The sequence below is a fragment of the Bactrocera dorsalis genome, chromosome 2, assembly GCF_023373825.1.
Source record: "Bactrocera dorsalis isolate Fly_Bdor chromosome 2, ASM2337382v1, whole genome shotgun sequence".
Lineage (NCBI taxonomy): Eukaryota > Metazoa > Arthropoda > Insecta > Diptera > Tephritidae > Bactrocera > Bactrocera dorsalis.
Window position 1 is genome coordinate 28,281,549 of NC_064304.1, and position 8,836 is coordinate 28,290,384.

Here is an 8,836-nt window from a genome sequence, read left to right on the forward strand (position 1 = left end):
CGGATGGTCTCTTACAGTTTACTCCGGGTCAAATGAATCTTGCAGTCACACAAGTTCTGGTTGTTGACCAGCGCTTGCTGAGGTCACTGAAAGTTCAATAGTCTAACGCCAGAACGTAAGCAGCCATTGATGAACCGACTCGACTCTAATCGGATGAAATTGAGAAAAGAGAGCCTACCGTTGCCAGCTTATTGGCTTTTTAGTTCCTACCGATTCCACTTGGCCGGGCATCCACGCAAGAGTTGATTATGTTAGGTTATATGTCTGATTCCAAACTAGATATGCCTTAAATATGAAAATGTTTAAAATAAGTTTAAGATAATAGTTCAACAACCCACTTCGCAAGTGTTTTTATTTCCTCAGTAAATCTCATCAACCCTTTTCCCGGGCCAAGGACTTTGGTATGGAAGAAAGTTTTGAATTTACGAAAGATTTTCCAAGGTGTGTGAAAATGACGTGGTCTGCAGTTTATTTTGTCAAAATTTTTTGTAACATAACTCTTGGTCTTTGCCTCACTTTATAACGCGAGAAATACTGAGTTAATACTTAGTTCCTTATAATCTCAAAACCAAGCACTCATCTCAACCACACAAAAACTACATAAGTGCATGCCAACTTACCGCAACTGCTATATAAATTCCACTATCCCTTTGTATAAATCAAAATCCGTAGAGTTGTTCATTTCCGCTGCAACCGGAAACTTGTAACTTACACGCGCGAGTTAATTCATATACTTATGAATGGTTTCAAAAACTATATATTCTTTTGCTGAATATGAACTTTATTCTTTTGAATTACATAGTTAAAGTGAACATGTTTTTGTATTATCCTATGTCTTATATACTATTCGTTAAGTTGATAACATATCCATGTTTTGTGGCTTAGGTCTAAAGTCTAATCTTATTATTTATTATAAACAAGTGCTTATCATGCGGCTTATCTTGTGGCCTATGCATGTCTTGTATTCAGATATGAGTTCAAAGTCTTGTTTTGATACTCTTGTTTATTTGTTTAGGCAGAGCTGGCTTTATCAGCGTTTCTCATATACTTGTGTATAAATGTCGTTGATACTGGTATTAACTCTCCTCCCTCTTAAAAAAAACAAAATGTCCTCATTTTTATAATGTAAAGTTGGCTGTGAGTTTTTGGAGTTCGTGTAGTTTCTTTCTTTCTTGAGTAACTTGTCGTAGTTTGATTAATTTGAGTAGTGTCCAAATTATCAGGATTATAATTCCAAATGTTGTAATTGTGTAGCAAAAAGTTTGGATCGGGTGATCTTCGATTGGAATGAGTAGTTTATGTAACTTCCGGATATTCGTAAATTTAGTTTCTTCATTGGAGTTGATTACTTCATCAATTGTTATGGTGCCTTCATGTTGGATTATCTGTTTTATTGTATCCTGTATGTTTATGTACTTTCGTCCATTTATTTTAATGGTGTCATTGAACTGGATCAAGTTTACTCCTGAGATAGTTTCGTTATTAATTTCATATTTTCCATCTAATATTATATTACCATAATCTAATATTGTGATATTTGCATTTGTTTCTTCAATAGTTTTACAATTTGCTTTTTCTTTTAGCACTAATTTCGAAATACATTCATTATCCTTGTTGGTTTTACATATAAAAGTATTTAGTGATTGTTTACATTCTTTTACTCTTGAATAATTATTTATATTACATTGAGCTATATATTTGTCTAATATATATTTGCCATGCAGATAGCTTAATGATGTTATTTTAAATAATTTACATTTTTGCGTTATTAAAGGATATTTATAAATGATTACATATGTATCCTTAATTCTAATTACATTTATTGTAGAGTATTCCATTACATTTAAAACTGGAATATCTAACTTTTCGTTTTTTATTATTTGTTTTATATCATTTAAATTTAAAGACTTAGACAAGTAATTTCCTGTCTTTACAGAATTTATAGTTTCGAATAGGGTTTCTAATTCCTTCAAAGTTTCTGATATGACCAGGCTTGTTGAGATTGATTGAGGATCAACCTTTGAGATTGACCGTTCAAAGTGTGAGTTAATGACTCTCTGTTGATTATTATTTTCTATTATTTCATTTAAATGTGTTTTTATTTCAATAAGATCGTCATGATCTGGAATCCCAGTTATAAATTTTATTATAGTCCCTAAAATGTTTATTGATCTTTTTTGTATTGAGTGTGAAATAGTTTGTTCAATTAAATTTGAGATTCTATTTTCGTTTATAATATCCTGTTGTGTCCTGCCAATTGATCTATATTCTATCTGTTTGTATCTTTCCATTATTGTCGTTAAATTAAATAAATGATATAAAAATTCGGTATCTTCATATAGGTATGCGTCGTCAGTTTCGGTGAATATAAATTTTTTATTTTTTAGATTGCTCACTGTGTATGCTTTTATGTTTATTATTAAATTCAATAGGAGTATTACGAATGTTATCTTTATGTAAGACATGTTGTCTTCCTCCTCTCTCTACTAAAACTGTGTCCTCACGGTTTTCTATAACTATGTATTTTAGATATTTTTGTTCAGTTTTTGTACGTCGTTTTGATAGTGCGTAAATTATTTGTTTTGGTTCATAAACTTTTTGTGTTCTTTTCTTATTATGATATTCTAAAACTTTGTCTTTGTTTTTTTCAATCAATTGTTTTATTTCTGGATAATTCTTCCTATTAAAAAATACTTCTACCGGTTTTTGTTTGGTCACCGAGTGTATTGTCCTATTATACTCGTATGCTGCGTTAAATATTTCCGTAACTGGATCGGTGTTATTTTGTTTAGCTAATGTTGCTGCGATTTCTATCAGTGTGCTATGCAAGCGTTCAACTGAACCGTTTGATGTCGAATGAGCTGTTGGCGTACGATTATGTGTTATATGAAGTCGTCGGTATAGTGACAAACAAGATATCGATGTGAATATACTCTCATTGTCGGTTTGTAGGTTTCTACAATATGGGTATGTAAGTGTGAGAATTTCTTCTAGTTTGTCTACGGTGTTGACTTTATCTGCTATTTCTCTCATTAATAAATATTTTGAGTACCTACACATACTAGTTATATATGTTCTATTTCCTATGTGGAATATATCCATACTTATAGATTCTCCTGGTAGATTTGTTGCTGGTGTTCTCCCTATCAGTTGTTTTGTTGGTCTACGCTCGTATTTTTGTTCATAACAATTTGAACAGTTTCGTGCAAAGTTTTTGATTTGTTTCGCCATATCGGGCCAAAAATATTGTTGTCTAATTTCCATCGCGTTATTTTTCTCATTTCTATGCGCTCGGTTATGTGTATTTGTTATAATTTCCAATTGCCTGTTTTTGTCTGTTATGTCTTCGACTAGATTTTGTGCTATAAAGAGCTTGTAGTTTAGAAAATGTTTACTTAGTAGTGATTTTATTGAGAATAGTTCTTGTTCATCGATTTTAATCGCGTTATTGAAATTAGGTGTAAAAATTTCTTTTAAGGTTTTTGTTAGATATTCAGTGTTTTGGTATTCAATAATGTGTCTGTGATACTTTGGAAAGGTCGTTTGTGTTTCTTTTTTATTTCGTTCAGTTTTCTTTAATATGATTTGGTTCTTAAATGAATTTATCGTTTGTTTTGCGTATGTATAGTTTTCGTTTGGTGAACTACGTGTCGAGTGCATCGATTCTATTGTTGAAGTGTTAATTTTTTGTCTTGATAATGCATCTGCTACTACGTTTTGATTTCCTGGTTTGTATACTATTTTTGCTCCAGATTCTTGTATAAAATGTTTCCATCTTTTTAGTTTTATATTTGGATTTTTGTCCGAAATAGAAAATATCAAAGCCTGGTGATCAGTGTGTATAGTTAAATCTGCTATACCGTAAATATAATTCCTAAGTTTTCCAATAGCCCATACTATTGCTAATAATTCTTTTTCCGTTGTACAATAATTTTCTTCTGTTTTTGTTAATGTTCTTGATATAAAAAATATAGGTTTCTTTTCTTGTGATAAGACTCCTCCTATGGCAAAATTACTCGCATCTGTAGTTAAATCAAAAGGTTTTGAGAAATCTGGTTGAAATAGTTCAACTTGTTCTTTTAATTTTGTTTTAATTATTTGTATAGCTTTTATGGCTTCTTTATCTAATTTAATTTCTTTCTTAGCTGACATTTTTTTACTTGTTATACCATTTTCTCCTTGTAGATGTATGGTTAGTGGTTTTGTTATTTTGCTATATCCTTGTATAAATTTCCTATAATATCCCGCCATACCTAAAAATGACCTTAATTCTTTCAGGGTTTGAGGTATCGGATACTTGTCTAATGTTTCTACTTTCTTAGGATCTACCGTTATCCTATTTTGTGTTATTATATGTCCTAAATATTCGACTTGATTTTTAAAGAAGTGTGATTTTTCATCGGAGATTTTCATATTTGCTTTATGTAATGCGCTTACTATTATTTGGATGTGTTTAATATGTTCTTCAGGTGTCGAGGAATATATTAACACGTCGTCGATATATACAAACGCAAATTTATTTATATATTCTCGTAGAATATCATCAACACATCTTTGAAATATTGAGGGTGCATTTCTTAATCCGAAGGGCATTCGTATGAATTCATATTTAGCTCCATTTATGGAAAATGCTGTTTTTTCCCTATCTTCTTTTTTTATCATAATTTGGTGAAATCCTGCTTCTAAATCTATCGTAGAAAAATATTTGGCTTTACCTAACGCTTGTATTGTCATGTTTATGTCCGGAATAGGATATCTATCTGTTATAGTTTTTGAATTTAATTTTTGAAAATCTATCACTAATCTTTTCTTGGGTTTTCCATTTTCATCTATACCCTTTTTTGGTACTGTCCAAACTGGTGAGTTATAAGGACTTCTACTAGGTTGTATTATATTATTCTTTAATAATTTTTTTATTTCTGAATTGACAAAATCGTTATCTGCGTACGGATATTGGTATTGTTTCGTCCAAACAGGTTCATTATTTTCTGTCCTAATGGTTGCTTCTATCGCTGTGGTAAATGGTAACTTTTCTGTTTTATTATTTCTCCTAATTATTTCTCTAATCTCCTCTTCATAATCTTTATTATCATTTGTGTAATTTATTTTTTGATTTTTGTTTTTATTTTTATATTTTAATTGTAGTGACGTGAAATCTATTTCTGCGTTTAATTTTTTTAATCCACAAAATCCTATTATCATATCAAAATCTTTGATATCTTCTAGTTCAAAAAATGGTAAATCATGGTTTAACAGATGTATTATTTTTTTACTAGTCATGATGGAATATCCATGCATTGATTTTGTCCATACAGGATCTATTGATATACTCTTACCTATTCTGCATTTTTTTGATATGTAGTTGTTTGTAGCGCCTGAGTCGATCATGATATTCACTTCTTGTTGTGTCGGACCATCCTTGAGTGTAAGGCAAGGCAGTCCATTCTTTAGCCTAAAAAAGTACTCGATGTATCGTCAGCTTCTTCCATGTGTCTGAAGGTTTGTTCTGGCTGAGGTTCAGGTTGTTGCTGTGTGTTGATCCTTTGTATCTTTTGCGGAATGATGTTTCTGTTAGAGTGATTTCGTTTGCACCCACTGTTTCTTTGAGGTTCGTCAACATCCATGCGTTCTTGTGGTGGTTGATATGTATTAAATCCTCTTTGAGGTTGTGTATAATTGTAATTGTTCCTCATTTGTTGCCTTGGTTGGAATTGATTTTGCCTGAAGTTGTTATTATTATGATTATTATGATTAGGTTGATTATATTGGTTTCTTGACCATTGATTTAAATTATTATTTTGCCATTGTGGTGGATTAAAATTAAAAAGGTTTGTCTTTTCCGGTATTATTCTATGTTGATTAGTTGGTCTTTGCCAAAAGTTATTTAAATTTTGTTTTTGGATTTCGATAGGTCGTCTTAGATTTTTATTTTCACTAGTTTGTTGTAATCGTATTTCGATTTGTTTAGCACTTGTATAGGTTTGCATTAAACTTTGATATTGATTTGATGCTAAGGCTGTTGCCAAATTTTTATTTTTTAATCCTTTAATAAATTGTGTTATAGATTCTTGTTCAATATATTTGTTATTTATTTCTGTTTTTAGAAGGTCCACTGTATTTTTAATCAGCTTCCTGTGCAATGTCAATGTGTATTGGAAATAAGTGTCCAAGTCTTCTGTTGGTTGTTGTGCCAAGTTCTTCATGTGTTCTTGTATTTCATACAGTGCGTTTGGGTCGTGATATAGTGCGTCCAAAGCTTCCATGATACTGTAGAAGTTGAGAGGTGTGTTGTTGCATTCAAGTAACATATCTGCATGCCCCGTGATTCTTCTTCTGAAGGTTGTAATGATATTGTAGAATTGAGGTGTATTCTGGAATACTTGGAGTGGTTCCATGACTTTCATTACATGTGACTTCCATATCGTATACTCTTCTTTGTTTCCTTGGAAAATAGGTAATTCCTTTATGACTTCGATTTGTACATCTGTTACATTCTGGTATTGCATCGTGGCTTCTTGGTATATTGTTGGAGTAGAAGTTTCGCTAGTATTAGGATTTGTAGTTTGGAACATCCGTAATATTAACTCCTTGTCCTTTCTCCTTTCTTCGTCCAATTTCGAGAACTGATTCTGAATGTAGGACATTATGTAGTTTTCAGGAGTGGTAGGGACTGTAGCTGAAGGATTTATGTCCTCGTTAGGCATTGTCCGTTTTGCTCCTTGACTCATTTTTTGAGTGTCTGTCTTCGTTAAGGAAGATTTAAAGATTTTGGCTTTCTTTACTAAAGATTTCAGCTTGAGGATTTAGATGTCCTTCTTTATGCGCTTCGAAGATTCTTAAGGATGCCGATGTCCTGTTGTGCGATCTCCTCCTTCCCAGTAAAGAGCGGTTGAGCCCCCAGTTAATTCATATACTTATGAATGGTTTCAAAAACTATATATTCTTTTGCTGAATATGAACTTTATTCTTTTGAATTACATAGTTAAAGTGAACATGTTTTTGTATTATCCTATGTCTTATATACTATTCGTTAAGTTGATAACATATCCATGTTTTGTGGCTTAGGTCTAAAGTCTAATCTTATTATTTATTATAAACAAGTGCTTATCATGCGGCTTATCTTGTGGCCTATGCATGTCTTGTATTCAGATATGAGTTCAAAGTCTTGTTTTGATACTCTTGTTTATTTGTTTAGGCAGAGCTGGCTTTATCAGCGTTTTCTCATATACTTGTGTATAAATGTCGTTGATACTGGTATTAACTCGCACACGAAAACAATCAAACGATTATTCTTATGTACACACACATACGTACATATTTTGTACTTACATGTGTTGATCTAAGAATGCGCAGCTATAAATAGTCATTATTTAGCTTTTGTCATTCCCCACCTTCGAATTCCCTGAAGAAGTAGCAAATCTAGCAAATTGATTGCAAGCGAGTTGATTAAAAACAATAAAATACGCTTATTGCGGATAGCTGGCCCATAAATAAGCAATTTATTGTGTGTTTCCGTTACTAGCAACACACACACACACGCACGCACACATAAACCGCGCTTCACGACAGCGTACGACCGCTGTTTTCCGATCGCAATCATTGTTTTGGCAATTCAGCAACAGCTTAGCTCCTGTTTTGTTTTTGCTTTTTCCAACTGCTTGTACAGCTACGCTGCGTGCTGACCTCTGCCAGTACCTGAGTTTATTAGAATTGAAATAATTTCCGTTTTTTCTAGAAATCGTTTTTCACTCGCTTTTCGGTGTTATTTTGTGACTTTTTGGTTGCAGTGATTAGTTACCTGTTGTTGTTGGTGTACTAGTAGCTCTGTCCAGAAAATTAATAAAAGTCTTTTGTATTTTAACTAACAATGCTCACTGAAATTAAGATCTTGAAAAATCAAATTAATTTGGTAATTATTGTCTATATCTACTTAGCTTATATTTTAATCGCCTAGCAAACTTTCGTCTACTTTTCATAACTAATCAAGAACTAAATAGCTGACAGCACAATTATCTTGAGTTATCAAGTCATTCAGTAAAACGCTGGTTTTTGACTATACGAGTATCTGCTCGGTTCACAATAGTTTTGTTCAATTAACGGTTGTGTGTTTCACCTAAAATTGAGATATACTTGTAGATATAAGGTTATAAAGGGTGATCCATTTCACTTTTTTTTAGAAAACTCAGTATCTTAAAATTTAATGCGGAAAGTTTATTATTATTCAAAAGAACATTCTTTGTCATTAATTTCATGATTTCTTTCAAATATTACCGCGACTACGTCACAGATGGTCTTTCCATGAATCCAATTCTTGATGATGATCCAAAAGCTAAAAAGGCAAAATTCGCTTGGGACAATTCTTATAATAACTATTACCGACATTGTGCTAATGGATGAAATCGAATGATAACCCTGTCCACTTCAAAAATAGCGGTACTGTTAAAAACTACTAAAAGCTCGATAAACAATAACTAAAATACTCCAGAGACATTCAAGTTTATGCCCTAGATGGTATAAGAGAGCGTTATGGGAATCGCTGTGATAATCAGATGATAGGCGTGGCACTCTTTTTCATATGAATATATCAGGACCCGACCGCCGATTTTCACTAAATTTAGTACGAGGTTTCTTCTTTTCTTCCTATTAGAATCTTAAAAAATCAATTATTTTTTTTTATTTTAAATCTCTTTAAAAATAATCAAAGAATATGTCCCCAAAGTTTTAGATGGAAATTCGAAATATTTTCGAAGCTAGAAGGGAATAGTGACCAAAGGCGTCTAGCAGATATATGAGCAAATTTTTTTAAATGCATTTTTTTTTTTAATCTGCGAAAAAT